At 54.2% G+C, this 12,233-nt stretch overlaps 1 protein-coding gene across 1 annotated transcript in view; it reads right to left on the bottom strand.

Moving 5' to 3' along the window:
- Positions 1-12,233, bottom strand: part of LOC143903344 (uncharacterized) — a 216,104-nt gene that overhangs the window by 158,786 nt on the left and 45,085 nt on the right. The gene's annotated exons all lie outside the window — the stretch shown is intronic.

Below are 12,233 nucleotides of genomic sequence, written 5' to 3' on the forward strand. Positions count from 1 at the left end.
GAAAGGCGCCCTCTATAATAAGTAGCCCGGACCGGACAGTGCCGTGAGGGAAGGGCCAGAGGCCCTCCCAACTGTCCTAGGGGAAGGAAAACCCGACTAAAAACCGGGGGACCGGTCGCCCTGCTTAGGAGTCCAACTGGCTTCGGCCACGCGGACTCCAACGGCCGGTAGGGGATGGCGACCCTGACTTCAAACGCCCGGTCAGCCGGGACCGTTAGGGAGGAGTTTCTACTCCTCTTGCCGGCTATGGGGTATCCCGAAGCCCCCAGCCATTGCACGCCGGTGCTCCGGCAGGCTGGGGATGGAGGGATTCTTATGGGAGGACTCACCGCTTGTCGGTGAGGATGGTTCCCGTTCCTCCTGTCACTCATTAGAGCGGCAGGGGGGACCTGGGGTTTCCCCGGGGGGGTTTCCTTCCTCACCCTTGCGACAGGCAGGGATGCCGTCTCGTCGTGGGGGTGGAAAGACCCCTCGCCTGCGCCCCCTCGCGGGGCGTTCGCCCCTTTTCAGGGCGGGCAGGGGTAACTCTCTTCCGGTCCCCCTCTGTACGTGGTGCAGAGGGGGTTGGAGGGGAGGCCCGCACAGCGGACTTGCACACCAGGGATGTCATCCCACGGTGTCCGCTGTGCGGAGGGCAGTCCCGGACCGCTCGGACATATTCCGAGGTCGGGGCCGGAGCCGCCTGGGTGGGTGCAGACCCGTCGGGCTGCTCGGACGTATTCCGAGTTCGGGGCCGGCAAGTCTAGTCACCGGACGCAAGGGCCGGCGACGAGCGCGGAGTTCGTTGGGTCGGCGTGTGGGGTGGGCGCTCCGTGTCCCTGCTCGTGAGTGGCGGGGACCGGGATCGAGCTTGCTCGGCCGGGGCTGGGATCGAGGTCTCTCGGCCGGCCAACCCTCGTTGCGCGCATGTGGGGGCGTCTGGGTTTTCTCGTCGGCGTCGATCGGCGGACGGTGCCTCAGGGGTCGGGGGCGGTCTCTGGGGGCTCTTCGGGGCCTTCGGGGGGCGCTCTCGATACGGATACGGCGAACCCGGGGATACCCGAGGACTCGGGCAGGCTGGGCTCGTGAGGCGGGTGATGCCAACCAGCCTAGGAGAAGGACACCCCGAAAATAAACTAACTTAAAAACTATGGAAATGAATTTTCAAGGAGCAACGTTTACCGGCTCAGGGGATTCGGACCCCCAGAACCCGTTGGATGAGGGATATTGTCCCGGTCTCTCACCGTCGTCATCAAACGTCGGGCTAAATATTAAATCACTGGTGGACAGGGTGTTCAGGGACACCGGAATCACACCATCGGAGGAGGAGGATAAGGAGGAGGACTACGGGAGCTGCGCGGACGTAGCGGAGCATCCCGATAAAACCGCTACCAAGTCAGAGGAGGACGAGATCCTCGCTGGCGTTGAAGAGGAGGACCGCATACGATCGCGGCGGCGCGCTAAGTCTGCACCCAAAAGAGCCCACATAATCTCAGAATCGGCCGATTCCGAGTCGGACTCGGACAAGCGCACGCGTTCCCGCTCCAAGGTTAGGAAGAGCGGGAAAAAGACTGCGCCAGCTGAGAGGGGGGGTACACGTGGAAACCCCTCCACCTCAGCAATCGAGAAGAGAACGAACTTGAATAGCGAAAGCGATGTCGAGTTCATGGAGGTGACAGAGGGTACGCTGAGGGCGAAACTCTCCAAAGAGCGGTTAGAAAAAACCTGCCGCATTATGGAGGAAACAGGACAAGATGTATCGTCACTTGTCGAACCGGGAGAGTGTCCCGCGCTTGGCGAGGCGCGAAAGCCGGGCGGGCGAGGCCGTCCAGCGGAAACAGGTAACTACTACCTGAAGCAGCTCAGAAACGCACAGAGGAGCTGATCAACAGGGCACGCGAGATAAAGATCCTGCGTGACGCCATTGTTCCGGCAAATCTTTCCAAAAATAGGAAAATCGCCGAGAAACAAGCTATGGAGGAGCTGGAGTACACTCCGGCAAGCGCGCTACTAAGCGAGATATTCGAGGCGATCAATGGCATAAACCTGGTCGCTGAGAAATCTGGCACGTTGAAAGGCGAATACCGTAAATGCCTTAACGAGTCTGCCGCGCGAATCAAGGCCGCGTTGACACACCTCGTGCAGCGATACGACGCCCCGGAAAGAGGGCTCGAGCGCGACGTTGAGGTCCAAGAACGGGTTTCCGCACAAAAGAGGGAGATTACTGCGTTGCGCGAAAGCGTAACGCAGAACGCAAATACCCAACGGGAGCTGCAAGAGCTCAGGAATGAGCTCGAGCAATTGCGCTCTCAACAGGGGCAAAGGGAGGTCAGGATAACGAGGGCCGCAACGGGCTTCAAAAGACAGAAAATCCAGATACTCTCGGACACATCGTCGGGAGCGGAGGATACTCCCGTCGCAACTGATGACAAAATGGATTGCGACGTGGAACAGGAGTGCAAGCGTGACGAAATTTTTGCGGAAATTGCCCACAACGTCATGCCTGCGGCCGTCCGTCCGTCAATACAGGGCACCAGGAAGGTTCTGGACTCGGAAGTGCCGGCGGCGACAACGGAGCCAGAGGCAAAGGTACCAGTGCAACCGGAGTCGATGGAGAAGCGACTAGCGGAAGTACTGGTACTCAGCGTCGAGGAGAAGGTTGGTAAGATGAGGGAGGAACTCATGCGAGTTATCGCAAATAAACTCCCTCAGACGCAAGCACAGCCGGCGCCAAAAAAGACGTCTGTTGCTCCGGCGGCGACGGCCTCCGCCGGAGGGGGAAAAAGAGGAGACGGCAACACGGGCAAAAGGTCTGCCGCCAAGAAAAAGGGAAAAGGACAAGGCAAAACGTCCATTCCCACGTCGGCCACACCCGTAAAGAAGCTGCCGCAAGTACCGGGACCGAGGAAAGAGACCCCCATTCCCACATCGGCCACGTCCGGAAGAGCGCTGCCGCAGGTACAGGGACAAAAGAGTGGAGCAATTGTTCCAACTGGGGCCGTGCTGCCTGTCGCGCAGCCCCAGGAATTGGGGAAAGAGGTGGCATTGCCAACACCTGGATCCAACGACACCTTGTGGGCCCAGGTAGTAAGGAAGAAGCCCAAAAAGCGGGATGACAAGCCCGCCTCACAGGGGCAATCCAGGGCGCGACGGCAACCGACACAGCCGGGGAAGGGAGCAAACATCGCTTTTTCCTCAACGGCTGGGAAGAACACTGCCGCCGGCGCAAAGGAGGGTAAGGCAAGTGGGAGAAAAGGCGTAGAGAGCAACGGCCCTACCCCTACCTCTACCTCTCAACAGGCCAAGGGTGAGAGAAAACGGAGGGTGCCACGCACCTCTGCGATCACGCTTACGTGCCCGCCGGACACGTATGCGGAATGTATGGGACTGGTTCGCAAACGGATCAATCTCAGGGATTTTGGGATCACCAAAGTCCCACACATGAGGAGGACCGCAACAGGCGCTCTCAGCCTAGAGCTGGCTGGTCAGGGCAATGCCGAAAAGGCGGACGCCTTAGCGGCCAAAATGGCTGATGTCCTGTCGGATAAGGAGGGGGTCAGGGTGGCACGTCCCATCATGACAGCTAACCTCCGCCTGTCTGGATTCGAGAGCTCGATTGCAGAAAGCGAGATCTGCGAAATGATCGCAAAGACGGGCAACACCTATCCCAAAAGTGTCAGGGTGGGGCCCGTCAGACGAATGAATAACCGGCTCTGTACGGTAGTCGTCGGCTGCCCCTTGGCAGCAGCGATCACTGTAGCAAAGAACAGCAGGGTGGCGCTGGGGTGGTCGTCCACCAAAGTGGAAATGCTAACCAAGAGACCGCTCCAGTGCTACCGCTGCCTAGAACAGGGGCACACGCGGGCTACCTGCACCAGTACAACGGACAGGACTGACGTGTGCTACCACTGCGAAGAAGCTGGTCATCCGGCCAAAAACTGCACCGGCCGAGTGCGGTGCGTAATCTGCGCGGACAAGGGCATGCCCTACGACCATCGCGTGGGCGGCCCTGCCTGCCGCGGCAGTCGCAAAGGTAAAGAGAGGGCAGAGAGAGATAAACCCTCCAAGCCAGATTCATCGCGGGCTAAAGAAAAGCCCGCGAATAAGGAAAAGGAGGAGAACCTTGTCGTGACGGGGTTCACCGTCACGCACGAAGGCGTGAGGGTCGCTGGAACACCGGCAATAACGGAAACCGTAGCAGAGCTTCCGAAACCACAGAGGCAACGGAAAGACAGGTCAACCCGCACCGTTAAAAAGGAAGACCGACAAACGGTTGAGGTAATGGAAGTGGAGATACTTTCTCTGTCTCCTCCCGCCCTTAGCAAGGACGACGCAGCTCTGCGAGCGGTGGAGCTTACTCGCGACGAGACTCCGATGATAACGGAGTTGGAGGTAGGGTCGGGATCTGCCGCCCCACCAGATAGAGAGGAGAAGAGGCCGGAGGACTCTGTGGGATATATGTGATGGCCTTCAGAGAGGACTTCAATGCGAAGTCAACGCTGTGGGAATCCCCGCGGACCGACGGGAGGGGCGACGTCACCGAGCGGTGGGCGGCGGGTTTCGGCCTGTGTCTGGCTAACACGGGCCGAGAGAGCACTTGCGTGCGGCGACAGGGAAAGTCTATCGTGGACCTTACTTGGGCCACGCCCTCTGTTGCCCGCGATATACGCGACTGGCGGGTGGTCTCAGGTGCGAAGATCCTGTCGGACCACCAATATATCGAGATGGTGGTCCAAACAAGCTCGCCAGGTATGCTCGCCCGTCGACTCGCCGCTGGCGGGCAGACGACGGACGCAGATGGGCCCTCAAGCAGATGAACGAGGACCTTTTTAAGGCCTCAATCACAGCGTCCTTATAAACACAGGAGGAGGAGGGAGCACCCAAGAGGGCAGATGTGGATGTAGATGCTATGACCGAGGGCGTAGTAAAAATCGTCACGCAGGCGTGCGACGTCGCCATGCCCCGACAGCATCCGCTGCCGCCTCGGAAGCAAGCATACTGGTGGACTGAGGAGTTGGCCGAGCTGAGGCGCTCCTTGGTCCATGCTAAGAAGGTTTGGAGAAGGGCACGCGCCGGGAGACGCGTCGCCCTTACCAAAAAGGAAGCCTGGCAGGCCTGGTGTGCCGCCCGCCAGGACTTCGCCCGAGCGATCTGCACGGCCAAAGCGCGCGCCTGTGGTGAGCTCCTCGAAAGTGTGGAAGAGGATCCATGGGGGGGGTCCTTATAAGCTGGTACTTAACAAGTTTAAACCGTGGGCGCCCCCGCTGACGGAGCAGCTTGACCCCTTGTTCGTCGACAAAATCGTCGACGAATTGTTCCCGCGGGCGGATGGGGAAGAGGTTAACTTCCCTCCCACCGTCCCTCAAGAGTGGGACGACGGGTAGGGGGTCAGCATGGAGAAGCTAACGAGGACCGTCAAAAGGGTCAGGAACGGTAAGGCTCCTGGCCCGGATGGGACCCCAGGCTGCGCGTGGAAATTGGCGGGGGGACTGGCCGGCAAAACGCGGCAGGTATATACTGCCTGCTTGAGGGCCGGCCGGTTCCCCAACAGATGGAAGGAGGCCAGCTTGGTGCTCCTGCCAAAGCCGGGCAAATCGCCTGAATTACCCGGCTCATGCCATCCGATATGCCTGCTGGACGAGGCGGGTAAGATCTTTGAAAGGATTATTGCCGAGCGTCTTGTTCGGCACCTGTCCCGAATGGGCAGTGGGGGGCTCTCTGACGACTAGTTCGGTTTCCGTCCCGGGAGATCCACCGTAGATGCGATCAAACGCGTCCTCTCCCGGACGGAGGCCGAGATTGCCGAGGGGAGAGTAGTCATTGGAGTTAGCTTCGATGTACGAAACGTTTTCAACTCCCTCCCCTGGCCGATAATCGGGGAAGCTTTCAAGAGCTACGGTGTCCCTGATTACCTCATAGAAGTCGTCAAAGACTATTTCCGGGACAGGGGATTGACATATGTCGATCAGGACGGTATCCTGAGGACCCGGTTGATCGAATGCGGTGTCCCGCAGGGGTCCGTGCTTGGGCCCCTGTTGTGGATCATCGGTTACGACAGGATCCTCAGGACTTCCCTCCCCACATGTTGTTGGCTATCGGGATACGCCGACGACGTATACCTGGGAGTCAGTGGGGAGGGATGGCGGGAGCTCTTCAGGCTGGCCAATGTGGCAGCGGAGAGCGTGGTGCGCTCAATAGAGGGACTGGGCCTAAAGGTGGCCTCACAGAAAACACAAGTCACCGTGTTTTACAACAAGAGGGAGTGAGGTCCATTTCCAGAGGGGTTTGGTCTCTCTATACGAAGAACGAAATTTCCGACCACTCCGCAGCTCAAATATCTGGGCATGTGGCTGGACAGCGGAAGGAGTTTCGGCGAGCACGTCGCCCAATTGGCTCGTCGGGCGAGCCAGGCTGCAAACAGCCTGGCCCGGCTCTTGCCAAATCTTGCCTATATGTGGCGGCGGTCCAGTCGGTGCTGCTTTACGCAGCACCGATATGGTGGGAGAGGGTGGGCAACAACACCCGTCTTCGTGGGCGCCTGGCGGCAGCCCAACGAATCATCGCGATTCGCGCCGCTAGGGCCTATCGGACCGTCTCCCATCCGACGGCGACCGTCCTCGCCGGGATGCCGCCTGTGCATCTCCTTGCGAGAATGTACGCACAGGTATACGAGGACATCGCGGAGATGCGCAGGCAAGGTACAGCGATAATCCCTAGGGCGAGGATGTTGCTGAGACTCCGGGCGAAGGAAACCCTCCTCCGGTGGTGGTCGGCCTGGTTGGCCGATCCACGCCAGGCAGTATACGAGAGGAGGACGGTGAACGCTGTTCAGCCAGTGTTAGCGGAGTGGATGGAGGGCCAACGCAAACGTCACTTAGCCTTCCACGCTGTGCAGGTGTTGACGAACCACGGTTGTTTCGGCAAATACCTGCACCGCATCGGGAAAGAGCGCACCACGCGCTTCCACCACTGTCCGGAGGGGGCGGACACGGCGCAGCACACGCTGGAACATTGCCCAGCGTGGGATGACCAGCGCCGTGCCCTCCGGGCTAAAATAGGAGAAGACCTCTCTCTCCCGGCCGTCGTGGCTGCGTCGGTCGAACCGGGAAACAAAGGTGAAAGAGCATATAGGGCATTCGTCTCCTTCTGCGACCAGGTCATGTCGCGGAAGGAGGCGAGTAAGAGGATAAAGAGGGGAGAGGCCACTCCCCTCCCTCCTCCGGAGAGCGAGGAGGAGGATTGACAAACCTCCTCCTCTTAGGCTCCACGGTCGGGGTTCTTCTTCCCGACTGTTGCCGCTAAGGTATCGGCAACCAACGTGGCGCCGTCCTCCGACGAGGCGGCGCCTAAGGCACTCGCCCTCCGCATTAATACGGGACGGGTGTGCTGTAGGAGAAGGGGGGGTATACTATTCTTTGGATCAAAAATTATTTTACTATCCTCGGTAGACGTATTTCGTGTTTTAAGTTGATTTAAGTAATATCTTTTGGCAATGTATTTATTGATGATTGACTTTGGAAAACAGTTGTTAGTGAAGATATCTTTAACTGTTAATATCTCGCTTCGCGGGGCAGAGCGACACTTTTTTCTGCCAGATTCGATTGTTTTGTGCAAAAACGCGTCGATTAAGCCTAAGTTTAACGAAATCGGTGAGAAGGCCACTATTCTGCACATTTACCAATTATAATTTTAAAACAATGTTCTTGTGTCTTGTGTCACAAGAGTCTTACAAATATTAGGGGTATTTAAATAAGTTAAAGTTTAACGGTTTGACAGGTTATGTCGGGTTAAAGTCGAGTAAAAAGTTAATTAATTAACTTTGGGCGCGCTACTTTTTAAGGTTATGCAAAATACATAAGTGACTCATTAACCTATCACATTAATCTTTGGATTAAAAGTGGAAAAATTAACTTTTTACCCGACTTTAACCCAACTTTAACCTGTCAAACCGTTAAACTCTAACTTATTTAAATACCCTTATTGACACTTCGTACATACACGTTTAAGACGTTTAAAGTTTAACTTGTATATAACCTGTATAAATTCATGGGACGGGCGTCACGGGGGCAACCAATCCCTTCTCACGGAAAGGGTCCGCCTCCCTGACGCCCGTTTCGCTGCCAGGGCAGCCGGCGGAGGTAGCGCGCCGGTGGGGCTTGGGCTGACACTCCTTTGGGGTGCTGGCCACAGGCGCCCCTCTCTGGCGCGCGAGGGCAGGGGACTGTGGCTCCACCGAGGGCTACAGCACCCGCCCACCCGTTCGCGGGGGCGGAGGAGGGAGGAACCGGCGCATCCGCCATCCTCCCCTCATCCGCCCGGGAGGGTGAGCGAGCGGTCTGGGTGACGCCGCTCGCCCACTGCAAAAGCAACTCCCGGAGGGGGGCGACGGATGGGGGTGATGACACCCACTCGTCGCTTATTAGATAGAGGGTTTGCCCGAAAGGGGCAACGTGCGGAAGGCTCATGGACGTGATGCGCTTGCGCTTTCCCGGGGTCTTCCTCACGCAGTGCAGCGAAGGTCATCTGTGAGAAGTTTAGTGGGTAGGCGGCGCGGCTGGCCTACTGGCTTGTCGCGTCGAATCCCACACTCCCACCGTCCCACCCAGGGGGCGGAGGGGTCTTCCCCTCTTCGGAGGGGCTACAGGGTACGACCGCCGCGGCGGCGCTCCCCGATCCGGGCCAACTGACCGGTTGCCCGGGGCGTAATTCTTCCCCCGATCGGGCCTTAGGCCCGTGACTGGTTGCCTCGGGCGCTCCACGATCCGATCCGGTGACTGGTTGCCGCTTTGTGGGTCAGGTTTCCCTGTAGTGGAAGATTCTCCTCACAAAAAAAAAACCGCTGCCTGTCCGCGGCAGCCAATAGAAGGACTCAAGGACGGGCCAATCCGAGGCCCTGGCGAGCTAACGAAGGGGAAGCGTGACGAGACCGCGAGAGAGTCATTCCGTAGTTGCGTAGCATGAAGAAGCGATCCGTAATCCGTACCGATGAGTATTGTAGACGAGCGAATATCGAATATTAATTGGAACAAACGAAGCTGGTCGGTCACGTTCCCACAATTATTTAGCGAATTGCTTACATTACCAAGTGATTTTTAAAAATATTTATTGCAGGTAAGTTAATGATAACTTTTTAATATTTCTAGATATAAATTTATAAGACTTCTAATTTGAGAGGTTATATAGTAGTATTTATTAATGCTTCACCTTCTGGTGCTTACATAGCAACAGTTTAGCCTGCCAGACTTTACACAACCATACATTTGTCAAATCCTGTTTCCGGTTTTTACATTTTGCTGTTACGATCCTGCTTATAAACTACTTTGAACAATGCTTATACTATGAATTTTACATTTGAACTATTTACTCTTTTCTTTCTCTATTTCTAATCTCATCTCTTTTAAACCTTTCATCCATCCATACCCTGCCCCATCGTCACTCAGCCTCTCTCTCTCTCTCTCTCTCTCTCTCTCTCTCTCTCTCTCTCTCTCTCTCTTTGTGAGTATTACTGGTTGTCCGTAATCTTTGCTCTTATAAAACTGAATATTGCTGCTGCCGTTGGTTGCCTCTGGGCTATTTTGTTGCAGATTTAAGCAGGTCTTTTGGTTGCTTGTCATGCGCTTTATTCTTTTTCTTGGAGATTGCTGCCTAATTCTGAATATTTTCGTGACAAGTATCATTGTTCGTCCTAACCTCATTCTCGGAAACATCGTGGAATTCTTGGGATCACCTATGTAAGGCATTCTGCTCTTTCTGGATCTGATTTGTGCATGCTCCCTTCTCGGTGGATCTCTACTGCGCATGCTCCTGCTTCACTCCTCTCTACGCCTCTCTATCGCTTCATTCGGATTCGCGCATGTGTTTTGCCTGACCTGTGCTCAAGTGTTGCCACCCTAGCTGTACTACGACTGGGGACGTGCCTAGTGATTTTCATCTGACGTGCCTAGGAATTCTTGCTTCTACCGAATAGTGTGACTGGACTACACATGCAACCAACGTGCGCTAGGTGTACAAAATTAATTGCCGGTAAATCTTATTCTTGTGCTGCGTGCTTTAAGGCATTTCATCCGGGCTGCGTCAAGCCATACATTGTTACGCGGTTCGCCAGTGACTGTTGCAAGTCTTATTTCTCGAAGATGCCGCTCACACCTAGAGATGAACGCCGTACGTTCTTTTCTTCGGATAGCGATGCTGCGTCTGGCGTTGTCGCTGCCTCGCAGTCCATTGCGTGTGCGCAGGACATAAGGCATGAGTCCACTGACTCTCTTTTGCGCGGGCTGATCGAGCAGATCAAAAGTACGGATGCGAAAATCTCTGCATTTATTGATAGTCAACAGCGTACCAATGAAGAAATTAGCGTCAAGCTAAGTCTCTTAGATCGTCTTAACGATACTGTTTCTCAGAACAGTCAACGCATTATCAAACTGGAGCAAGAAAATGCTAATCTAGTTCGCGAGACTTGAGGTCTGCTCGGTCGACTCAGGTGACTCAGAGCGGTAGCGATTTGATCGTATCAGGTTTGCCTTCTACTTTGTCTGCAACTCCATCTGAGATTGCAAAAAATGTTTTTGCGGCATTGGATGTTCCTAACCTCTCCTACCATATCGTTAACACCAGATTGGTTAAGAGGGAACCGTCTTCTATTGTGCCCACGGTATCTTCACCTTCGAGCTCCGTCATTATCTCCTTGGCTTCGAGCGTTGTGCGCGATGCTGTATTGTCGAGTAAGCGTTCAAAAGGTGCGATCAGACAGAGCGATGTGTGTGGTGGCAGCTCACATCGTAACGTATATGTAAATGAGCTGTTGCCAAAAAGCACTTTTAATTTGATGCAACAGGTGAAGCGCATTGCGAAGAACAAGTCATACAAGTATGTCTGGGTTAGGGACGGTCAGATACATGTTAGGCGTACAGATGGTGAGCCGGTGATTAATATTAACTCGGACACTGATCTTGCTAAGCTCGTCTGACTTGTCCAACCTGCGTGCCCCTTATCTTCCATAGGTCGGCATAATTCAATACGCAATTTTACGTCGTTTCGAATAGCTCAGTTTAATGCGAATTCTCTTCGGGGACATATAGACTTCATCAGGCTGCATTTCAGCACTAGTCTTCACCACATCATTTCTATTTCCGAAACGTGGCTCAATGCGAGTGTATCAGATGAACTGGTGGCTCTAGATGATTATTTTTTAATACTTCATGACAGAGTGGGGCGAATGGGCGGAGGGGTGGCGTGCTATATACATAAATTGCTCAAAGTCAAAATCTTAGCTACCTCCAGTAATCTTTGTGATAATGCGCCTGAATATCTTCTTATTGAATTACGTTTGCCAAATGATGAATCTGTACTATTTGCGTCCATTTATAGAAGACCTAGAGGTCTCTTCCTGCGTGACTTCGTTGAGTCATTAAATAGATATTCGCATCTGTATAAAAATATAATTATTGGAGGGGACTTAAACTGCGATCTATCATCGACCAATTTTGAGGCGAATTTCTTGCGTGAGCTTGTATCTAGCTTATCGTTACACATAGTCAGATCCGAAACGACTCATCATACAGCGACCTCAGACTCATGGTTAGACGTTTTGGTCGTAGATGAGCTTCATAAGGTTTCATCATTTACCAAGTCTCAGAGTCCCTTCATTGCCGGCCACGATCTTTTAGAGTTGTCTATGTCACTTATAGCTAATCCTAATTCTGACCGCTTTATTTCTCGGCGAAACTACAAACGTATCGATTGTTCTCGGTTCGTTGAACATCTTGAATCTATTGCTGGCGACGTGCGGGCCGAGATTGATGCATTGTCTGACATCGCTGACGTTGACGGATTCTGCGGGGTGCTGTCTCGTAATTTGTTGGCGGCACTAGACGCATTCGCTCCTACACGTGTGTTTGTTGTCAATAAGCTCCCGGTTCAATGGCTTACGACGGATTTGGTTGCTCGATTACACACTTGCAATTAGCTATATAAACGCGCTAAACGCTCTAAATGTCTTTTAAGCTATGCTACTTACAGACTTTTCCGTAATCAGCTAAATTCTGACATCAAGCGTGCTAAGAGCGAATTTCATTACAATTCTCTTGCTAAAATTACGAATTCAGCAAAACTGTGGAGAGAACTGGCTCGATTTGGACTTGTCAAGTTGTCTCTTACTTCTTCTCTACATTTCTTCACACCGGATCAGCTCAACCTATACTATGCTTCGGTTTCCAATGCTCATTCTTCATGCTTATATTCTGACTTCATCGCTG

Source organism: Temnothorax americanus, unplaced genomic scaffold (assembly GCF_048541705.1).
Source record: "Temnothorax americanus isolate GAGA-0224 unplaced genomic scaffold, ASM4854170v1 Scaffold104, whole genome shotgun sequence".
NCBI classification, from domain to species: domain Eukaryota; kingdom Metazoa; phylum Arthropoda; class Insecta; order Hymenoptera; family Formicidae; genus Temnothorax; species Temnothorax americanus.